The 23,247-nt window shown below is 40.6% G+C and overlaps 1 protein-coding gene across 3 annotated transcripts in view; it reads left to right on the top strand.

Moving 5' to 3' along the window:
• The first annotated feature begins 1,591 nt into the window (after positions 1–1,591).
• Positions 1,592–23,247, top strand: part of RNF19A (ring finger protein 19A, RBR E3 ubiquitin protein ligase) — a 59,553-nt gene continuing 37,897 nt past the window's right edge. The window contains exon 1 of one of the 3 annotated variants that reach the window (XM_086608770.1): positions 1,592–1,634. The gene's annotated coding sequence lies outside the window, so the exon portion shown is untranslated. Of the gene's footprint in view, positions 1,635–2,050; positions 2,081–8,480; positions 8,538–23,247 lie in introns of those variants that run through there. The other 2 variants (XM_086608773.1, XM_086608772.1) reach the window with 2 other exon arrangements.

Raw genomic sequence — 23,247 nt, 5'->3', positions numbered from 1 at the left:
GCCTAAGTAACTCACCTAGCTACAGGCGTTTACAAGCAAAGAAGGAACTGCCGAGGTTTGTACACAACACACCAGAATTCCAGTATAATCTCATTGCTGTTACCCTCATTTTCCACTTCCCCTCCCTGTTTGTTTTAATTGCTTATTCTGTCGTTTCAGATTAAGTGTCTCACCATGGAATGACTTTTATTCACTCTTAATTTGATGTACTGGAAGTAGTCCTATTGACTTAAATGGAACTATGCACATAAATAAAGGTAAGTGTACATGCAAGCATTTAACCGGCCATACATCGCAAATCCCGCAGGAAAAGCACGGTCCATTTTATTCATTTTATGATATTTGCACATGTTAAATGCAGGCTGAGTAATTAGCAACTTTTTCCAGAGTAAGCTTTTAGGTTTCACACCAGCTTAACGGAAGCACCACCGGCCATCTATAAGCACAGGATAAACTCCAATTCCAGAGAACTCAGAGGTGTATGAATGATTAACTAGAGAAAGGAAAAATAAAAAAAAGCACACGATTTAAAACTGATGTAATATTAACGTACACAAATAATTCTTAATATATGCCAGAGAACAGAGGAGAGAGATTTGGAGTTGGCCCAGAAGCAGAGGTCAGGAGCGCCGAGCGGGCTGCGGAGAGGGCAGCAGCTAAGGTAGGCTTGCGGGCAGAGGGAATCCCGGGAACGACGGCGTGAAGGTCCGTAGTAAAAGGAGACGGAGAAAGCGAACAAGGGGGACGGGTGCGCTGTACGGCCCGGTCGGAGGCGGACCGGGATTTCAGCTGCCGCACGCCGTCGCCCGGGGTGGACTGCAGCTAACCGGAGAGCAGGGTCGTGCCTTTTCGAAAGAAAAGTTGAGGGCTTCTGGGCAAATTCTGGAGCAGGCTCTATTTCGGATGGCGAGGAGAGGAGCGGAGAGGGAGAGGAGAGGGAGAGGAGAGGGAGAGTTGGGCCGTCTGTATTTTACAGCGCGAAATCAGTGCTTTGCCATTTCGGCGAGCGACCACTGTTCAGCGACGCCAGCCTATTGAAGCGCCTCAACGGATTCGTTCTTCGCCCTGCGCCCTCACGTTTTAACGGGGATGAAGTCCACGGGACAGTAAATCGTTACTCTGCGTTGCCGCCGCTACTGTTGGCAGCCCCGCCGAGTCCCCGCGCCCCGGCACTGCGAGCTGACCGCCACCGGGGAGCGGACACCGCCCCTGCCCCTACCGGCGCCGCGCTCCCCCAGAGCCGGGCCGGACCAGACCCGAACCGCGGAGAGACGAAGCCACCCTCGGTTCCCGCCGGGGAAGGCGGGGCGGGCGGCGCCCGCCGCGCGCCCAGGCCGCCCCGCCCCAACGGCCGCCGGGGGCGAGCGAGGGGGCGGTGCCGCCGTGCGCGTGAGCTCAGCGCGCCGAGGAAACCAACGGCCCGGGCGCCGCCTTCCCTCGGCGGGCAGAGCTGGCTGCGGCCCAGCGCCGCCGGGCCAGTCCCGCCCCGCCCCGGCCGGCCCCGCCCCGGCCGCGGCAGCACCGCCCCTCCGTTCCTCACACACACACACACACAGACACACGCGCTTCCTGCGTCGGGTCGGGGCCGGGCTCGGGCGGGCGGAACGGCGCCGCTTCCTCCCGCCGACTCGCAGGTACCGGGGGTAGGCCCGCGGCGGGGCAGGGGGCGCGGAGCGGCCCTGCGGCGGCGTCTTCCTCCTCGGGCCTCTGCTGGCGGCTGGCAGCCGCCGCCCTGAGCGTGGCGGAGGGTAAGGGGTGGAGCGGAGCCTTCGAGCCGGAGCCGCCTCTGGGCGGGGGCCCGAGCCCGGGTGGGAGAGGGCCCGGGCGGGTCCCCCCTGCGGCTGGGGGCCCCGCGGCCCAGGGGTGTCCTGGGGGCCGGGGGAAAGTCGGCGGCGGCCGCCTCTGCTCCTCACATTGCTGGAGGGTGAAGTCATCGTGCCCATTGTCTCCCCTCGGCTCCCCCCGGGCGCAGCGAGCGGCCCGTCCCGTCCCGCCCCAAGCCGTGGCGGAGGAAGGGGGCACGGCCGGCCCGGGTCGCCCCCCCGCCCGAAGGGCTGGAGTGGCGGTGGAGCCGCCGCGGGTGGGTTTCGCTTGGCCTCGGCGCGGCGGGCGGGGGTGTGCGGGGAGGTGCTGCCGCCCTCCGCCCGCCTGCCCGGGTGGGCCGCGGCGCCGCGGGGAGCCCCCTCGGCGGGCGCCTCGGTTCCGCCGCCCGGCAGCGGCATCGGGCCGCCGGCGGGGCCCTGGGAACTCTTGCACTTGAACTTGCAGGGCACGGGGCGAGCGGTGCACGCGACTCCCGGTCCTTCGGCTTAGTCCGGGGGGCAGGGTTCGCACACTGACCCCCGAGAGGTTCTCGTTTAACTCTCTGTGCTCTGCTGTCCGCCCCGGGTCCGGTGAACCCGAGGAGCGGATGGGTTTGGAGTGACCAGGGATATTGCACCTTGGCTGTAAAGGCGGTGGGGGGACCGGCAGCGGTGATAGCCAGCGCCTTGCCGAGTGTTTTCCTTGCACAGGTCCTTCTGCAGAGCCAGGAGTTTTCCACCTGGCAGTGCACCACGCATACAGCAACTGTTTCAGGCACGTCTTGGAACCGTAGGGAAAAAGGGGTAACAATCTGAACGCCGTGGTGCATGTGAGTGAGCTGAAGAGGTGATGGTTGGCAGAGGGGAGGTGTCCTGCCTTTCCCCTCCTGCTCCAGTACCCTCTGATGGAAAGAAATGGGGCTCTGCCAGAGGGGTAGCTACTGGAGCAGAGTTGTGGGAGTGTGCCAAAGGGGCGGTAGTAGAATACAGTTATTGCTGAGCAGAGAAATCAAAATTCGAATCCTTCGTGCCCTTGTAGTTGCTTATTGGAAACATGCCTGTGTTTCCCGTGGGGAGCACAAGTCTCTATTTTCTGTTAAAATACTGTAGTTGGTATTGGTTCTGAGTAGTGCTTTATCTCAACTGTCATCAAGGACAGCGTTATTTTTAAAATGCAAGAGGTAGTTTGGGAAATGGGTCTCGCAGGATTTAATTTTGTAGACAAAACTAATGATAAATTTACTTTTAAAAATTCAATTTTTTCCTTTTTTTTTTAAGAATTGATTTTTTTTCTTAGCCAGAGAACCATATTTCAGTATCTGATTAAATGTTTTTTACTAAGTTCATTGGAAATAAGGTTTTCAGTTTAATATCCAGGTCAAACCGAAGTATAGATTCTGAATTGCCCAGCTAACAGAATTCACTTGCATGCTTAGAAATGATGACTGTGTAACATTACTTAACAATTTCCAAAATCTTACCATTATTTAACTGTAAGCGTTTAAATGCTTGTATTCAAAACTTTCAGAAAGCCTTTTTCTTTTAATTGCATGTGAACTAGGTGTATTTGGTCCAGAAAATGAAAATGAAAGTTTCCCTCTTGCGTAATGGCAGTAATGCTACTCTTAAAACCAAAAAGGCTTACATATGCGTAACTTTTCTGTATATGTATTTCTTGAAGTGTGCCAGAGTTTCAACTGTGCTTTATACCATTCAGCACTTATAAAATGCTGAATTCTAGCTGTTACGTTTATGTTGTCAGCTGTTTTTGAGTTTGAGGACATCAGATCATAATTTCTAAAGACAAGTTGAAATGTGTATGTGCGATTTTCTTCTCTCCCCTTCCCCTTATATCTACCAGAAAAATGACATGTTTCTTATATAGAGCAATCAGCAGATTTCGATTAGTTATGCTAGCTGAGGCTCAGGAGGAAGGAAATTTGACAGATGTATTTGTTTACCTTCGTAGTGTGCACAAATCCTGGTCTCTCTGTTAGTAAATGAATCATTAAAACTCCCGTAGCCATGGGATTCCCAGTCTAGCATTAATATATGTATTAGGAAAATTTGTTTTATGTGAATATTGTCAACCTATGAAAGAATACAAGCCCTTGAATTCTTTTGGCAGCTGGGTAGAGCCTTTTGTGATGGAAAATGTGTATGCTTTTATTTTTCTGTTATTAATTAACAGCATTTAACTATTACTCCCTATGACAGAAACGTAAGACTGAATTTGTTTAGTGGGTAGCTGATTCTTTCTAACCAGTTCCAGTTGCCTTTTTTTTTTCCTGGTTATTTAGGCTTTTTTTGATCCTTAGTATTGCTGAAGTATTTCTCACTAAGATTCCCCTCCTTACCCCCCTTCCCTATCCACCTCTTCCCAGGCAAACAAAGTAGGACACCTAAGTCTTTTCACAGGACTTCTGAATCCTGGTTTGGAAGTGCTGAGAAAGGTCTTTGAACTCTGAAGTACAACTATACTGTTCTGCACCACTGTCCTCTGATGGCCTTTAGCCAAGCTTGTGGTCTCCATTCTGGGGTCAGTTTACTCTGGCCTATGGTCAGACATCCATAATTAGCTTTGTGATTTGTTTTCTGAATTGCGCCTAAACGCCACATACCAGCCTAGTAGAACAGATTTTAATACCTGACTAGAACGAGTTGATGGATACTCGTTTTAGGCTCTACTCTTAGTGTGATAGCTGAGTTGCAAGTCAGTCTGATTCTTTCTTAGGGTCAGCGAAGACTCTTCGAAGGACTAATAAAATTCATTCTAACACTGGCTGATCCATAAAAAAGTTAATTTCAGATTTTTCTCTTTTTACGTTTGTCTTAGCTGTAAGTTTCCCTTGTCCCTTCTGTGTTAACTGATGGAAGATGTGTAGCTGAATGAATCGGTGTACATAACACAGCTTCAAGATACCAAGAGTGGTGTTGGATCTTACATTGCTTAAAGCCTCTGAATTGCATCTGGAGGTACACTTCTACCAAGATGGTAAAAAGTTAAATTGAGTCTTAGAGAACGGGTTCTTTTCAGTAGTGTTGCAGTGTACAATTTTTTTTAATTTCTCATTTTCTGAAGTGAAAGTTTTATCTGTCATTTAATCATCTTAGTTCATTTCTAGTAGTTTGTCTTTTATATCTTCAGTGAAATAATCTTTAAGGAAAAATTGAAACCTTTTTGTGTTGTATATCATTTAGATTTCAGATGTTGTGTATTCGGCTTCAACTCAGAAATAAAAGTCCAAAGAAACAACTGTGAGTTTGAACTAAAGAGTAGAATTCAGAGTAGAATTTCAGTCTTCTCTCAAGTGTTTACCTGAAGGTTACTTTAGAAGATTTCTTCAGACACTCTTTTTTTTAATTTTATTTCTTAGTGCTCTAAGTTGTTATTATCAAGTAGGTATTTGGTCTATTGCTGGTATTTATGGATCGACAGATTTCTTCCAAACTTTTGTAAACTAATGTTCACCTCATTATCCCAGACTTTCTTGTAAGGTTGTTTTTTAGTTGATGAGAAGACACTTTGTAGAAGAGACTTTGCTCATCAGAGTCATAAGGCAGCTTAGTCTTCTTTCTTCAGTGATCTCTGTCTGTTTCATGTAGGTTTCTGGCAGTTCTTGGGCACTGCAAAACTGTGTTTTACCTTGGTTTTGATTTCTGGTCCTTCTCTGGTGTGGGTTGTTTGTTTTTTCTTTTTTTCTCATAGTGCAGGTACTGCCTCAAGGATCCAAAACAGAGCAATGGATATCTAAAGAGAACTGTAAATGTTATGTGGGACTATGATATTGCAGGCCTCTTCTAGAAGTTTTCTTCCTGTTGTGAGAATGTATTATTTCAGCTTTTGAGTAATCTTTGAGTTCCTCAAAGACAGTAGAATTCAGAGAAGGAAGAAAAGCCCCGTAGTTGAGTTGTGAGATGTCATTTGGGATACCACCCTTAGATCTTTCCTCATCAAGGCAAGCAATAAAACTGTCTGTTTTATTTCACTTCTATGGAAGCTCTGGCATACTTCTAAGAATTAACCCTACCTTGAGGTTTATCCATGGAATAAGAAAAAGTAAGAGTGTTAGGTTACTTTTTTGCAATGGAAAGATTACTATGGGCTTTCCCAAACTGGATTGAAGTCAGTCACCTGCAGGGTGGCTATTAGTATCTTGTTGGACAGGTAGCCAGAACACTGGAACTGTAATTGCCATTTACAAGACAAGAATAGCTGTCGAATTTTTTTTTTTTTTCGGGTCACTTCACATCTGGATATAGTGTATCAGCCTGGAGAGCTGATATAAGAGTTGCTTTAACCTAAAGCAACTTAGCAAAGAGATAATGAAATGAGCTTAAATAAAAGTTACATATACACAGGTGTTTCCTCAGGCATTAAAGCTTCCTCTCTTTTAGAGGCCAGCATACTCCTTAATGATGTCTTCAACAAGACATTTGAAGGGCATCTTGCAGAAATAAATGTTTGTACCAATTCAGTTTGGTATAGTCACTTGTTTTTGCTTCCTAAGTAGAGCACAACTCTGTTAATGCAAGTATCCTGTTACTGTTCAGCACAAACTGTCATTGTGGGACTATGTCAGTTCTGTTCTGTTTCCATTTATAGTTGAGACAAATTACTGTTAAACAAACATTTTTCCATAGGTCCTTTAGCTGCTCCCATAAGGCAGATTAGACTCTTACTCTAAATTGGAGCCTCTGGCTGTTCCATTTAGTGAAGGAGGAACTGTTTCAGCAAGAGAACTAACTGGAGAAACTGTCTGCAGTACGAATCATGTTGCTTTGTTCTCATTGTGTTTCACTGATGCTGCATATTCTTGATAAGTAAAAGTATCAGTTTTAAGTTTCTCAGTTAATGATCAGAATTTTCACATAAAACCAAACTCTGCCAGCCCTATCAAGTTAATCAAGTTCTATTTTTATCTGAAAAAGCTTTTTTTTTAATCTGAAAAATCTGTAAGACAGTTCCAGCTATACTGTTTAGTGTACTGTATAAGACTTCTGGTGAGACAAATTTACCTTGTCTGTGTTTCCAAGAAGTAGTTTGTAGGGAGTGCAAAGTCCTCCTGCACCTCAGGGGATCTCAGGTGGGACTGAAGGTTTTAGTTGAGGTGTGGGGATTTTTCAGTGCTACCTAGCTCGTGTTTTGTATGTGATAACAGCACCAGTGTTGCTGTGCCTTGGTTTTATTTTTAAATATTTAGCCTTGTTAACTGTCTGCTCTTAGACAAATCTTTCTTAGCACCGTAATGGTTGCATTCCAGAGGAAAAGACTATTGGTGGTGCTATGCCTAAATGCGTCATTCATCCATTTCCTTTGCTGAAAGTACACAGTGCACAGAACTTAAAGTATATTTCAAGTGAGACTGAACAAGGGGAGGAATGTTTTGGCAGATCTTCTGCAGTATCATTCAGAACTCAATCTTGGGAAGAAACACTTGCACCTTTTTTAGGAAATAAAAGGCTTTTACGCTATCTAAATGAGATAGTTGGTGAGTGCTTTGGGCTTTTTATGACCTGAAAATTGGGGGCCATATGCTCAGCCCATGTTCAGTGCTGCAGCTCTTCCTTGTATCAAGATCTAATTGTACCTTGACAGTAAATGTTTTAGTAAGTATTAACTGAACATCTGTACAGGGACTGTATATTATAAGTGAAGATGCTGACAGAGGGTGGTTGTTGCAATATACTGTTTGCCTTTTTTCCTTCGTATCAAAATGCTTTATGTAGGGAGCATCCAGTTGTTCCTCAGACATTGTAATAGTGGAAGAACATTTGGATTGGAATAAATAGTGACTGTAGTGATCACGACCACCCAACTGGAAAAGGTGAAGCCTACTGAGAAACTTTTCCTTCTGATCAGACTTTGGGAAGTATCTTACTTTGTGTCTGCATTTGGTGTTTCCGTAATAAGCAATCTAATATGGTGATGAGTGCAAAGAAATGTGACTGTAAGATGAAATGTGATTGAGATTAAAGACTTTATTTTTAGAATGTGTACTGGAAAAATAATTTTTATGAAAGACTTCTCCACTATGTGTCCTGATGGAGGTGCTCTGACTTTGTATTCCTCTAACTTAAGTCAAATATAAAGAGAATAAAGCCTTTAAAATTACTTATTTTTTGCTGAGTTGAAGACCTTGCTTCAGTTTCCTGAGAACAGTTACCTTCTCAGTTTCATTTTGCCTGTGAAGCTGCATCTAATATTTAACTTTTTGTTTGACTTGCATTTTCAAAAAAAGGGCTCAAGCTTTCCTTTATATGACACTGCTAAAAATACATCTTGGGAGACCAGGAGCCCTTTTACTCAGGGTCAGAGATGCAGGTGTCAAGCTTCTAGGTCCTTTTTGAGCAAAGAGATCTTTAGTGCTTATAGCTTGTGAAGCCAGACTGTTGCTTCCCTGAAATGTAAGATTCTTCTTCTCAGTGCTGTGGGACAGCATAGAGAAGAAACCTGCAAAGCTATTGTGCTCACTATTTCTCTTAATTTTACAACATTGTAGTTTTAAGCCAGCTCCACTTGGGCTGAGGGATTTTTGTATCTAGCAACTAAAGGTATTTTCCTCAAGTTCCTACCTGACTAGTTACTACTTTCCACTTTCTTTCTTCCTTTTCCTACTATTTCCAACAATTTGCTGTTGCCTCTTTTTCAGATGTTTGGTGGTGGTGGTGCGTAGCTGCAGAAAAGTAGACTTTGGCTTCTGTGACCTGACACCAGGCAGAAATTCAGCCAGGGTAAGAATAGAAGACAGCCCTGTAAGCTCAGCACAAGAGTCCTGAGTCTTTCCATTATTAACAATTAAAGATGATTCCAAGATGAATTAGGTAATGGATTAACTAACTAATGAAAAGAGAACAAGGATAAACAAAGAGAAAGATCCTGCCTTGCAGGAATTCAAATTATTAGGATTACATGCTGCCTGCCTGTCTGGGAAAGGAAGAACAAGCTCCTCTGTTTTCAGTGTTAATTTAGTTAGTAGATAAGGTATATGATGTGCCAAATAAACTTATCTTTTGCTATTGAATTGGAGCTTTGTGAGGAGGTGGTGTTTACTGGAGAATGGGTTAAGAAATAGAAGCGTCCTGTTTGATCCTGCCCAGCAGCGTTTCAGCTTTTTCTCTACAACAGTAAGCAGTGTAAAACGGTTTCTTCCCACCTCCTACACCCTGCCCTAATCAGCATAATATCATGGCTGGATCTAGACCAAGAAGTGTTGTTTGAGTAAAATATGAAGACGGTGACATAGTTTTGTTTTCATTGTTGCTTTGTTCTGTCTTGTTTCTGAGGTGTGAGGTACTGCTGTATTTTTTTTTTTTAGAGCTATATAATTATATCCTTTTTCTTATCTCAAAGGTCCTACAATATTACCTTTCTGTTTTAAGGGTAACATACTTTCTAAGTCACAGTTTCAACCTAAATTATCTCTTACAAGCTGTGGGGATCTTTGCACTGAGTGCCTTTTAAAGCCATTGTACAATTTGTCTGTACAGACAATGGCGTATGCACAGTTAACGTAAGGCCACAGTATGCTGCATTTGTGGGATGGATTCTGTTGAGCCTTTTGTAAATTTACTTTTGTTCATCTCTGGTGGTTAAAAGTAAAAATAATAACGAATATGTATTTTGATATGGTTGATGTTCCTCCTGAAATGCATGAAAACACACCTCTAAGAGTAAGCAGAAGAATAGTTTTATTGTGCTAAAAGTCATTCAGTCAGAGAACAAATTCGAACTCTGAAAGGAAGGAGCTTCCAGTTGGTAGTACTGTTAAAATTACATCCTCTGTGGAAAGCTTCGGTAGATTGATGCTTTCATCTGGAAAAAAGCAATGTAGGTACTGAAGCTCTCTGTAAAATGTAGTCCTTCTGAAGTTAGAACTACTCACCTTTTAAAGTTCAGCTCTCTGAACTATATGCTTTGTTTGTACAGTATTACTGTTGACTAGTAACTGAATATGGGTGCGTTTGGAGTTTTGGTGAGGAAGATAAAAGCTTGTTTGGGTGATTTGATTTTCTTCAAAAAAGGAGGTTATTAGGTTTAACTTCATTATGACATGACTGTCATGTCATCAAAGTAGTTGACTGGAGTATGGCTTTGAGTAATTATGGTCTAACTCGATATGTGCTTGCAGTAACTTTAACTTCTTTAATGAGCATTCTGCAAAATGATGCTTTTTGTAGGTGAAGAATGGCTCAAGTTTTAACAGTGTATAGAAGGCAAAAGCTCTTGTCTTTCTGTTGTAAAGACAAGGAAGATGCTTTCAGGATGCTGGTGGTCTAGCTGTTTCTCAGAAACCATGATGAGTGCACTAGAAATATTAGAAACAGGTAGGTATGGCTTCTGCAGCAATTAGGTGACTGACTTGCCCTGGTTTTGCAATGTGAAGGATCGCATCGTGTCCATAAAGTGAAATTGATTCTGCCATTGCATGCACTTTATGGTCAGTTTAAGGTTTCAGGTAAAATTCTCAAATGCTATGAAATGCCAGAATTAAAGTTGAAGATGCAGTCATAGTTTGATCATCTTTCGTGCCTACCTTTATGAAGTTATAGTTCTTCTGTGGTTTTTTGGTTTCTTTTTCTTCCCAAGAGAAGCATTCCTCAGAATATGTTTGCCCTGCTCACTGGGGAGCCTGTCTAGGTTGGGTGGCAATAAACCTAATCTCTAGGGCAATTGTTTCTTTTGAATAAGTTTGGAGATGTAGCACAAGTAAAGGAGAAAACTGAAAAGATTTTCTTCTTGCCTGATGAAGACATCTGAATCCTGGCTATGTAGTATCAATAGTATTTCTTCATTTGGGAGAGAATTGTGTTGTGTGTGTACACAATTGATACTGCAGGTGAACATATAATTTGCTGTGTAACAGGCTTGAAAGAAATTAAGTTCTTGGGTATATCAGATCAGGCACCTGACATTGGTAAATAAATTCATCCTTAATCATATGCTTTAATATTTTTATCTGTTAATAGGGATAATAACCGTGCTACTTCGGTGGCATGAATATGATATTTGACTGTTTCAGCAAGATTAATCTAACATATCAGTGTTCTGCAATGGCTTGTGAGGAAATCAATTCCTGCTTTCTATGTAGCATTATATACAGTTTTGTTTGTTTTTTTTTCTGTAGAGAGCACCATGCGTAAGAACAAACAAAATACTGAGTAGTGACCTGATAAGTGTGAACTTGTCAAAGATTCTGCTGGGGGAAGGGGATAAAAGTCGTGCAATTAGACTGTCGTAATGTACTTCAGCACTCATTTCCAAACTCCAAGGCTTATTTCTGTTTACTCGGTGAAGCTATTTCTAATGTAGTTTGTGTGCTGCTTCCTAGCTGTTAAAAATAATAATCGCAATCATATCTGCAGGTTTGGAAGCTACTCACTAGGCAGACCGCTGCTATTTGAGCTAGTGGTATCTAATAATACTCTGTCATGCTTTATAGGGATCAACCCTAGACAGTATGATCCATGTGCTTATGCAGAGGGTTTTATGGATGTCTTTAGACTGGAGAGGATGAGTGCTAGAGGAAGGCATGCTTTGACAGTACAAGCTGCTTTTGCTGCTTTTTTTATTTGTCACCAGCAATGTACCCTTTACTTTCTGTGTACTTAACAGTGTTTTGTCCAAATTCTATTCATATTTCATCAGGTATGATTTTTGTTAGGAAGATACCTTAAACAATCTAAATTTATATCATTTTCAGTACCTAGTCTGATGTTTTTGTCTTTCTCCTGTCATTTGGCAATGCTCCCTCTCTCGCTGTTCCCAGTTCAACTATGCTTTGTAGGGTCTCTGTTATCTTCAACCTATGCTTGTTAGCCCCTTTTCCTCTAGTGTTTGTGATCAGCCAGTCCTCCTGCCTCACTGGGTTTTTAATGAGATACGTTTTTCTCTATTACTTGTGCTAGAGTTCCCAGATTACTTCCCTGAACAACTCCTGTCAGTCTCCTGGCTCTGCGATCCCTGTTTTTTCTTATATTTTTCTCTGACATGCTCTGATGGAGTCTCTGTACAGCCATTCTATTCCTGTTTCAATGCAGACTTCAGTTGCCCTTCTGGCAGCCACCACCTCCACTGTTGTTAGAACTGCAGCATGAGTTGGGTTGAAAGAGACTTTCGGAGGGTGTGGAGTCCAGGCCCTGCTCAAAGCAGGGCTGCTTCTAGGTCAGGTTGCTCAGGATCATGTCTAAGCAAATTTGGACTATATCCATTCTTGTTTCCACCTACTCTTCCCCCCCCCCCCCCCCCCCCCCGCCCGATCCTTCTTTTCTCTGTAGGTTTAATCCTGTCCCCTCCACGTTTGGTTAAAGTATCTCTACATTGCTGCTACTTTGTAGTGAATGTAGGATCTTGGAAAGGATAAGTCAGCTTCCTAGCTTTATTTTCTGGTACTTTGCCCAAGCATATTGTGCACCTGGAAGTGAAAGGAAGATTCTGTTCAGTTCCAGGCTGGATCAAGTGCAGGAGAGATTTTAGCAGATAAAATACATGCTCTTTGCTGGAAATCATGTATCCTTCTTCTCCCATTCCTGAAAACTTGCAAGCATGTCTATATCCATGTTGCTGGAAGGCTGATGGAGTGTGCATCCTAGATACGCAGGTCAGAATTCAAATTCCAGCCTCAAGTGTGCTAGTGCTAAACCCTTCCAGAGAAAATACTGTAAGTTTTGGATTTGTTTTCTTTTCTAAGATATTTTTCTTCATTAAAGTGTTGTGGTATTTTGGGGTGTAGTTTTTTATTTGTTATTGGCTTAAGTAGTTCGGTTGAAATAAGAGTGCTGAAGAAGGTCTTAGAATATAACTTTCAGCCTAGTTTGCTTGAGAAGATTCTAAGCACCTTTGGAAATAGGATGTTACAGTAGGAAGTGTCAGGCAGTCTTAATAATAGAGTTATTGTCCTTTGAAATAAATGGCTTACTAAACTGTAAAAATGAGGTGAGTCACAATGCATTTAACTTCTTATTACTTTAGTTTCTGTTTTCAATAGCATGGTTGTATTTTTCCAATTTGACTTAATCTGACTGACTGCTTACCTTCTCCTCCCCCATGACATCTGCTGTTTAACCATGAGGTGCTATATCCATCCTTGCTTGAAGCCTGCTGCTGCCTTTTGTAGGACTGCTGTACTCTTTTATGTGCTGCTAGTATCTGGCCTGTAGAGTAGATTCTGGTAAATTATTGCCTTTTGGGAGTTAGTCCCACAGAATAGAGTAGCAAGCTCCTTTGGAAGCTTAGCTGCTATTGTAAGGACATTGTTAATTTAGCAAATAGCTGCAGTGGTTTAAAATGTTAAACCTGTTACCACCTCCTATTTATTAATGTCCCATTCTTGGAATTTACTGACCTACAACCATCAATATCATGAAATGAATGCCCTTTCTTCCATTCAGATCTGGAGATTTAGCGTAAACCTATCTTATTGGCAATTTAAACTGAACATCTGACCTCGCTCTGAAGGGTGCAAGGTAGCCCTGTTCTGAATTTCTGCTGCAGGGTAGGTTAACTCACGACAGAGACAGCATGGACAACTACTTGTACTAATTTAAGCCTTTTAAGCCACTCCAGCAGGGGCTTCATCTCTAGGACTCTCAAACTACGTAGTGAAGCTTACTGAGCATAGAGCCCCTCTATATCAGAGCCTCTTGCTCTGGACATTGGAAAAGGTGTATTCCCTTTAGTATTCAACATTTTAAAAAGCAGGAAAATAACATCATATCTGTCTACATTCCTGTAGGAACTGTCTGTCTTGTTTCTGTCCACATCAAGTTGCTTTGTGCGTTGTTGGAGGAAATTATATTGAAATATGAAAAAAAACCTGCAAGCTAACTGTGCTATTAACTGTGCATTAATAGAATTTTGTAAATGTTTTTTTTTGCACGGAAATACATTTCTTAAAGTTATATATAACTTAATTAGTCTTAAACAACTCCAAGTGTTACTGTAACTTAAGTGATAACTGATTTATAAAATAAGTGAGTTTGAACTAAAACTGAGGGTGCGTTGAAAACAAATGGCGTAATATCTTACGGAATTCTGCAGTCTAGCTTGAAGTTTCTTCCTTTTTTTTTTTTTTAAACTCTCATGTTCCTAGGTATTTTACCATTTAATTGCAGTGATGTTGAAAATTTTCTTCGTATATTTACAACTTGAAGTGACATTGGTGTTTTCTTGGCACAGTGATCATTTAACTTTGTGCTTACGGCTGTAGAGCAGTGCTTGCTAGTTCTGTGGAATAATACACCGTGGTTGCTTACTTTTTGTAAAGTAGTAAGATAAATATTAAAGTATATGTTCTAGTAAGTAACTTGAGGAAACGTTTGAAAGATCTCCTGGGCTGACATAAGGTTCCTTTTTAAGAAACTTAAATGTCTTTTCAATGAAATTATACACCTGCTTCCTCTAATGTGTTTGTGTAACTATTTTCTTTGGAACTGTAGGAGGAAATAAATGGTTTCAAATAAATAGTGAAGCTCCTGACTTCAAAGAACTTCCTTCAAAAGTGAAATAACTTCACTTTCCTTTCTCAAATGAATGAAAAACAAACATACCTTACCTTGTTACGTTGGTGGTTTTTTTGTCCACGTGTATAAATATAAAGACATTTTCATCTTGGGTCTTTTATTGGGAAAGAATTACTAGTGTAGGACACCTCAAATTAGGTTACATTAGAGACATGGTTTAGTGGTGGACTTGGTAGTGCTAGATTAACTGTTGGACTCGATCTTAAGGGTCTTTTCCAACCTAAATCATTCTGTGAATTAGTGTTGGAAAAGATTTACCTGGTTTATTCTCATCTGTTGCATATCTATATTATGGTGAGGCAAAAAGAAAAGTTCTCCTTGGAAATGAGCTTCCTGGATGAGAACAGGCAATACAGCTAATCTTTTCTGCAGTGATGCTACAGGGCAGTGTCTTTTCTTCTTCAATGACTCCTTACCTAGAGTATCCCAAAAATAGACTAGTTAGCATCTGTTCTCATGCTCTGCTTAGCCAGGACATTACCTAAGGAATATAATTAAAACATAATAGTTTTTACTGGCAAGGGCTGCTTAATTAGGATGCCTGCAGATACTCGATCTTCAAATAAGCTTATATATACACACAGATCAAATGTTCAAAAGTGTTGGACACCCATTTGTTTTCATTTTTATTATAACTACAGTATTGAATGCTGCCGAAATTCTGTCTTGTTTAGGTTTCATTGGCAGTTCATTTCCTCTGCAAATCTGACCTGTAAGGACTGTTTTCCTCCATCATCTTAGGATGCTGAGTGTGTGCGCTCTTCTTGTGTTTGTAAGTGTATGTTTAGCATTTTCAAAAACTTGAGGCTTTTTTGTTTGCTTTGGTCTGTTATCAAAACCTTTTATTAAAGTGTGTTTTTTAATACTGTGCTCTGTAATATAGTGCTTTCAGCAATCTCCTGGAAAGAACATCATTTCTAAGATTTCTATCAGTTCAGCTCTGCTTCACAGCAGTTTTTTGGTAGGTTTGGAGAAATGCTTTCCAAGTCCATGATTAGTGAAATATTTTATTCTTATTGACTAGCCAGACCAGGTGGGAATTACATACGAATACAAAGACTGTATTTTATATACCTCCCTAGCTCAGTAATTGGTCTGATTTCCTCTTGCTTTTAATCAGGGTGTATTATTAAATGTTATAGCATCAAAATCATTAAATTATTGGAAAAAAATCCCTGTCATAGCTGGATAAGAATGCACTTTGTTTCATTAGAAACATTAGTTTCTTTCTTTAAGCAAACTTTTCTTCATAAACTTATTTATTGGTTAGAATAGGTCAGTGTGCTTACATCGTAATAAAGTACATTGCTTTCCATCCTGTATCTGGTAATTTGGGAAGGATTTTTTTTTTTGAAGAAAACATTTGTTAGAAAATTGAAATTCTAATGTGTATTTATGTGGCCATAAAATTTGTACTTCAAGGTTATATGTTTGATTTAACACCCTTTAACAAGCTTGTTCCAGATTTGAGAGAGTTTGCATTTTTCACCGAGAACTGTATACTAATACTCTTTTTAAAAGGCAGAACTTTGAATAATGGAGCATCTGACATCCAAGGCATCAGTTTAAAAATTTTCCCTCTTGCCAGTTGTGGTTGCAAACTAGTTTATAGCTAATAAATAAATTTCTGAGGCATTTAAAACAATGATGAAAAAATAAACTTTAGAGTAAAACCAATTATTTTTAATAATTGGTTTGCTATTACAATATTAGATCTCTAATTCAATAATTTTGATAAAAAGTGCAGGCTATTTTAGATACTATATGTAATCAGAGGGGAATATGGAAGTATCAGGGAGTTACTTCACCCCATGCTGTAAAGGAAAACGAAGGGAATTCACCTCTGAGCCAAAGTGTAGTACCTGGTTTAACTGTGTATACCTCGTCAGGTATCAAAGGGATCTTAGTAATACACAGAGTATCAGGATACTCCTGCTGGTTTTTGTTGTTGTTTGGGTTTTGTTGGGTTGTTTTTGGTAGCTGATACAGGTATTGACAGGAGGTCAAATATCCCCTCCACCTTTAAAAGAAAACCAAACCAAATCCAAGTCCTTTCTGCAGCCCAGACTGGGAAAGGGCAGGTGTTTTGCATTGGGTTGGGGAGACACATTGGTTTCTGACCCCTGTAGGTGGCTGGTGAAAACTTTGCAGCCTGGGATTAAATCACAGATACCAGTATCAGCTGAAAAGACATCCAGTGTGCTCCAAGGAGATTCTATCACAAATTTAAAAATGCTTCACAAATGAGAAAAAAAAAGTGCTGTCAAGTTGCTATAAAATTTATGATGAAGAGAAAAACGGTACCTGCTTAAGAAGCAGTTTTGGTTTTGTGGTTTTTTTTCCCCACATAGACTAGTTTTGATTATGGGGGAAAAATTTTAGTCTAAAGTTGAAATTCTAGTGATTAGTATGGTATCTAGTTGGGGTTGTAGCCTGATTCTGAAATTAGGCTATAGCCTGATTCAGAAAAACATGTTGTTTTTCTGTATATGCAATTAGATAGCTGTCTTAAAATGTCCAGTGACATCCTAAATCAAAATAATCTGGCTTTTGACTGCCATTTTAATTTTTTGTGGGAAGGTGTTTTCTTGAATAGTTGTCTTCTCTATCTTTTGTTTTGGTTTGGTTTTTTACATGGTTATTTTTTACTCCTCTTAAATAAGAGATGAGAGAGTCCAGAAGACATGGTGCTCAAGGGTCACAGGATTTTGCACTTACATTGGAAAGTGATTTCAGAACTTGAGGTTGTTTTTGTTGTATCTTATTTCTTAAAGTTCATTTAAGGAAGTCTTAGTGGAATGGAAATGCAGTATCAACAGTGTATCTGTAAAACAGAGGGCCAGAGTTGTTCGAAGTAGAGCCTGTTGTGTGGCAAAGCTGGGAAGAAAATGAAGGGTTCCCTGTAATTTGGCACTGCTGTTTATTTGGCAGCCCTCCTGTCTTATCTTGGCTGGTGTTCCATCAGTCAGTGTGCTTATATATGAATCACTTAAATTCCATTTATTCAATAGCCAACTGAAAGTGTGATACATCAGAAGAACTGTGGAAGAGACCTGTGATACGCCATAATAAAGAAAAAGGCCCAAATTTGTTTTCCTTTTCTGAACAATCCATAGTGACTCTACTATCTATTAAAACTGTGATTTTTAGATCAATTTGTCTATTGAAGTTCCTATCACTTTAAAAAAGAATTAATCTTATGTAAGAGCAAAAAATTTCATGGTGTTCTTCTGAAGGTTTATTATTTCAGTCTGATTCATTTCCTGTTTTTCTGCTAATGCACTGACAAAAGCAGAAACAAGGATCCTTCAACTGTTTGTAAATCTAGAAAATAAGTAATTTACTGTATTACAAGTGGCTGTGTGTCGCTGTAAATGGTGCCAAGATTTGTACAGTTCTTCCCTCTGACAGTCAGTCTCTGGTCATGCACTTGCTTCCCCGACTAACCCTGCTGCTCTGAGGCTTCACATCTCTCTAGGTGGCAATTCTGTTCAAATATGAGAAAGATGAGGATAAGTCAGAACTTCTGTTCTCATATCATAACAAGAACAAGAAGATATTCAGTAAGATTGGTAGCAAATTAAATACTGATTTTTAAAGGAGTAATGATTTTTGAGCTGTGTTTCATTAGGCTGTAGAGCTTGTTACCATATACTTTCTTGAGCATTCACAGCATTGAGAGAGAGAGATTTGATACTCATGGATGGCAATATAGAAAGTGATAGAACATACTGACAGGGAGATAAACTTACTTTTTGGATTTCAAAGCAGTCTGTCAAGTTAAAAGTTTGTTTAGGGCATGGGCCCAATGGGAGAGTTCTTTGACCCTTCCTCTGCACCATGGAGTCTTCCATTCTGTGGAGGCAGGATCCTGTGCTTGTGAAATCCAGTGCAACTGTTCTTACATTGTGGTGAACTTTGAGGGTAGTCAGGAATGTCAATGATTATTTAAATAACTGTGGTTTTTTCTCATGGTTTCTGATATCTTGAAATATATTAAAATTGCAATATTTTAATAAATTCTTGTAAGATTTATGATGTTTGAATAAAATATGATTGGCCTTTATACAATATCTACTAAAGGTGTATCAAAATAGTATGTCTTACATAGAAGCTAAATCTTATCCCTTTCAAGCAAATACCTGTAAAAAAGATAAGCACTTCCACCAGGGTATTTTTCATTATGTTCTAATTCGTGCTGTAATTCACAAATTTATGAATTAGGAGTCAGTTGGAAGTTTGCAGTTTCTTTTACAAAACATAATCAAATGAAGTAATTCCTTAAATGGCTTTTTTAATTAAATTTGGAATTACAGTAGTATAGTATTTAAATCCTTTCTGAACTTGTATTTCAGAATTAGTTTGAGTGTTAGTATAGCATGATTGATCTTGTACATATTTTATTTCTTGATTAGGGAAGAATGCTTCACTTTGGAGAAACAAAAGCAAGGCCTTCAATCTTTTAAATTCTTTGTATAGTGAGCTTTTCTATGTGTAGATTAAATTTTATTGGGTGCTTAACTGTAGAAAATTTAATCTAAAAGTATCGACTTTTTTTTTGGTTACAGTTTATGAAGTTAGTACTGGAAATGTCATTAAGTTCTGCAGGATTGTTTTTATCCTATTTTGTCAAGTATTTGTCTTTCCTTCTAGATATGTGGGTCCTTCCAAGGATGAGAAAGGCATACTGTTGAATGGTATTAAATATCTTCAGGCTGCTGTTACAGACCATGTATTTTGCTGAGCAAAGAAAAAAATTGAGGGATCTTTCTCCAGTGATGTCAAATCATATGGATTATATTGTACTGTAAAATGAGCAGTGGATAAAAGGGAGAAACATAATCTTTTTGTATTGCCATAGTCTATGGATATTTGAGAGGGACTATGGGGATACGTATGTGGGAGGCAAAAACATGCTTTATTTCTGCTCCAAATGGTGGTGGGATTTATAAATGTTTTTAAGGATAGCCATGATGATGAGAGCCTGGACTGGTGTGCTACATAGAGTACAGGCAAATGAGTGCAAGTTGTGAAGCTATTGTGGCTTAATGTTTGGTAGCTCAGATGTAGGCGGCTGACTGTTCATGCAGTCCTAGGCTAACTGCGAGGTAAGACACATTCTCCTCTGTCATTGGGCTGTTCTGCGCATTGTCTGTGTGAGAGTTTGGCAAGTCGCATCATCTGTCTACTTCAACCTCCTATCTGTATATGAGTGATGCGCCCTTTCTCCTCGTGCTTTGTTTTTAGAATTTACACTACATGCAGAAAGACATGCTTACGCATACATTAAGTGTATGATGTAGTGGAAATGGTCATGGTAGGTATTCATTTTGACTGAGGCCACTATCATCAAGTAAGCATTCAAGAGAATTCATCTTTTTAGGAGTGTATGGCTATATGTCTGTATAGTACTTGGAACTGACAGTATCTTCTATAAATAAGATTGTTTAATACTTCACATTATGAAACCAGGCATTCAGGTTTTTATTATATTTCATTCAAAATGTAGTTGGTCTGAAACATATTTTGTGGCTTAACTTGGCTATTAAAACAAATAAAAAAAACCCCTGCCAAATATTGTTTCTGAGAATTCAGAGGAAAGGTTTCTTATTGTTTAAAGATATAATCCCTATAACTGCTCTGAGAAAGTTATAATTCTGTGTTTTGGAGCTTGTTTTTTGTTGTTTGGTTTGTCTTTTTCCTTAGAGAAGCCGTGCTCCATCTTTGTTCTTTGCCTGTGAAAACTTGCAAAGAATGGCAAATTTTTAGAAAATTATTTTGAGCATTTTCTTTAAAGACTGGTTGGAGTGGCATCTAAATTCCTGAATATTTTACATACAACCAGACTTTTTCAGCCATTGTAGCAATTGGTGAGATACTTATATTTTGTCTGCCAGCTGCCAGGCATCAAGACAGTAGTGAGACACCCAAGTGAGAAGGAGGAATGTTTCCTCTATTTCAAGCCTCTCGACCTGGCAGAGAACCAGGAGGAGAGTGGGAGATGTCTACGTCCAGTTCAGAGGAGATAAAGGAAAAGGTGGTGGGTAGAGGCAACAGAGGAGGGAGAAGGAAAATGGATCATAGAATCATAGAATGGTTAGGGTTGGAAGGGACCTCAAAGATCATCTAGTTCCAACCCCCCTGCCATGGGCAGGGAAACCCTCCACTACACCAGGTTGCCCAAAGCCTCGTCCAACCTGGCCTTGAACACTGCCAGGGATGGGGCATCCACAACTTCTCTGGGCAACCTGTTCCACTGCCTCACCACCCTCTGAGTGAAAAATTTCTTTCTTATATCTAACCTAAATCTCCCCTCTTTCAGTTTAAATCCATTGCCCTTTGTCCTATCACTACACACCCTTGTCAAAATACACAGGATAAGTGTATACCTTGAGGAAGAGTAGAAAGAACAGGTTGCATGCTGGGATAGAGGAATTGAGTGATGAAGGGTGAAACTACTGAAACAGCTGCTTTTAAACTTTTTCAGATCAAATCTCCCTTTTTTAGGTAGTTTTCCCGATTTCCCATTATTGTTCCTTTTTTGCCATACATGTAATTTTGTAGCTCTCAAACTTGAACATCTGCAAAAGAAAGCGATAGAAGGAAAGAAGGGACTGTTCACAGCTATTATCCTTTACTCCTGCTAAGTATTGGCCAACTTCTGGGCCAGCACTGTCATGCGGGTTCGGTTCCTGGGGAGGGAGGGATCGGAAGGTTAAATGAAGCTTAGCCCTGGATAGCCCTCTAAGCTACCACCCCATGTCTGCTGTTGCACGAGCGTGGATTCATTTCACAGTTTATTGTGTTCTTTCTACAACCCCTAGTTTGAAAAGTACTGCAGCAGACTGTAGTCTCCTTGACGGAATGAATTCTTCTAGGTTTGTTTTCCTCTTTGGAAACCATTGACCAATATTAATCAAATCTGTTAGAGGGCTAGAAGTTTCAAAGAGAAACTAATTCTGGCTATTGCTAGCTAAGTCTTCTAATTTGGTGTCTGCATGTTACTAAATTGTGTAAAATTTGTGGAAGAGAACATTCTTATGCCTTATCAACAGAAAAAATAATGTTGACATTTAAATCGTTATAGACAACAGCCACGTTATTTGAGGCATGCTGGGGTATAAACTCAAGATAGGAAATTCTAGAACGAGTTGTCTGTGGTAGCCGCATTTGTAGAGTGTTTATGTGATGTTGGGCAAGGCCCTTGTAGGTAGTGGGGTGTTTGTGGGTTTTTTTTTTCTGTAAGCCCATCTTTAGACATTCAGGTGTTGATCTGCAGGTAGCTACTGCTGTCGGTTCTCAGTATAAGTTCGAACCTATACAATCCTATACTGACAGTACAACTTTGGCAGCCTGCAATATCTTAATCTTATTTCAGCTGGCAGTTTTAGCCTTGATGTCTGTTTCCCATTTTACAAATTTGGAAAAATAACCTTCCATTGCAGAATTACTACAAAGATTTCACAGGAGTACTCTGAAGATTGATTTTTTTTTTTTAATATTTTTTGAAGCCATTAGTCTAATAAAAAGGTCTTACAAACTTGTGTGATATCTGTGAATTCAGTGTTGTATAATGTCGTAAAGCAAAAATGTACAATACATAAGATACAGGGCCTCATTTAATAGGGAAATGAGAAATAGCCATCCATGGAATGAGTCGAGCTCCAGAAAAATCAGTATGTCTGTGTGATCCTGCAGGAAGTTCAGAAGCCAGACCCAGCCTTTAGGATACTTCATCTGGCTTGGTGTCCTTCTCCCCAACACCTGGAAATGGCTGCTAAATCAGATCCAAACAGCAGTAGTCTTCCATCTTCTCTCATCTGAGTTCACCTGCCTGGTGCTATACTCACAGCTTGTCCCTGTAGTAAGCAGCCAGCTCCTGGGGTGGGAAGCAATTGGCCCCACTTAATCTACACGTCTGCTTACAGGACCCTAGTAGTTGGATCTCTGTTGTGGACAGGGAAAGAGATGTCCTGATGTCCCTGAAAGTGGTGACGAGGGTCAGATACTCAGATCGAGCCGTTGTATGTGTTGAGACTGGACTGACGTTTGCATTGCCTTCCAGTGCATCAGCTATGAAATCAAGTGGATGGACAGGGAATGTTGAATTTATTTTTTATGGTATCCTTAATTTCTGAGCACTCAAGTGTGCAATGTTAAATGTCCAAGCAGTTCGTGGTGTAGCTTTGTGTTCCTCTGTTATCCCTACTGTATTTGATGATGTTGTATGTCAGAAGCAGATAACGTATTTATTGGGGCAAGGACTTTCTGGGGGACAGAAGAAGGATAAAATTTGTCTCCTGTAACCACATTAGTACTTGTGATGTAGTTATAGTAGCCTTGCTATGTAATTCCTGCCAGGTACCACATGGCTGTATGGACTTTTATGTAGTATACTAAGTTAAGTGTACTATGGGAAATGCTTGCTTTTACATGAAAAACACCTTCTTACTTAATACAAAAATTTTATTGTCCTGGTTGCTAGAAAACGACTTGGTAGCTAAGCATTCTTGGTGTATCTTGATATTCTAGATAAATGTGGAAAGATTAGAAAAGATGTCTGTACTAAGATAGAAAATTAAAGTAGGAACCCTGGTTTGTCACGAGTGCTGGTCCAAACTCGTATATTAATTTTGTTCGTTATCAAGCCAAACTTAAGGAGGGAGTAGAAGATATCACTTATGCAATTATTTTACACCAGGCTAAGAGGATACCTAATGGAAAAAAGGCAACTCCTAAAAACCTGCTTTTTTACAGTCCCGAGAACAATTTGTGTCACATCCTTGCCCCTTTTCCCTCCTCTCAGTAATTTGTATCCCACGTTGTTAGTGTTGAGGTGAAATTAGTGAACAAACAGTATTGCATCGATATGCCAGTTGTAGAGACTTGGGACTTCTCTGATAGCTTATCTTTCACTCCTTCC

This window comes from Tauraco erythrolophus, chromosome 3 (genome assembly GCF_009769465.1).
Source record: "Tauraco erythrolophus isolate bTauEry1 chromosome 3, bTauEry1.pri, whole genome shotgun sequence".
In the NCBI taxonomy this organism is placed as follows: domain Eukaryota; kingdom Metazoa; phylum Chordata; class Aves; order Musophagiformes; family Musophagidae; genus Tauraco; species Tauraco erythrolophus.
The sequence above is the reverse complement of the archived record's forward strand: the minus strand, read 5'-3'. Positions and strand labels throughout refer to the sequence as shown.